Genomic DNA, 596 nt, shown 5'->3' on the forward strand with positions numbered 1-596 from the left:
AATCTCCCTCCTCAACCTTCTCAGGCACAACTTGAGGCCATTCCCTCTTGTCCCATCACTTGGGGCAGAGTTACGGTGGGAGGAGACACAGGGTCATGAGGGACATGGTTAAGGCAAGAGTTGGGGTGATGGGACATAGCTAAGGTGAGAGGAGAACCCAAAGCACCCCTGTCCCCATCACACGGGGGGGGAAACTGAGGCACAGCACTGGTGTGGCCACACTTGGGGGGTGTCCACTGTGCCCCATGTGGCCCCCGTGGTCCTGGCACCAGCCTCACACCGCGCTCCCACCGCTCCCAGGTGCACGTCTACGACCCCTACGATGATGACTACTACCAGACGGTGCCCCTGGACTCCCACCAGACGGCCTACATCAGCTCTGGCCACTACGGCCACCAGTACGGAGGTGGGTGGCCCCATCCTGACTCCCCCCAGTGTTCCTTTGGGTTTTTTTAGGGGGGGGGGACATGCATCATGGGGTCTGGAGGGGATGCTGGAAGGAGCCGTGGCGACACCCCAAAAATGGGGGTCCCATCTCCATCCCAGGCTGGTGGTACCCCTTGGGAGGAATGGTATCCCCCTCTGTCAGAATCAAC

The 596-nt window shown here is 60.6% G+C and overlaps 1 protein-coding gene across 1 annotated transcript in view; it reads left to right on the forward strand.

The window, feature by feature from the left end:
• The window catches only part of PLEKHB1 (pleckstrin homology domain containing B1), a 15104-nt gene that overhangs the window by 9736 nt on the left and 4772 nt on the right, over positions 1-596 (forward strand). The window lies entirely within an intron of this gene.

Source organism: Calidris pugnax, unplaced genomic scaffold (assembly GCF_001431845.1).
Source record: "Calidris pugnax isolate Ruff unplaced genomic scaffold, ASM143184v1 scaffold605, whole genome shotgun sequence".
Classification (NCBI taxonomy): domain Eukaryota; kingdom Metazoa; phylum Chordata; class Aves; order Charadriiformes; family Scolopacidae; genus Calidris; species Calidris pugnax.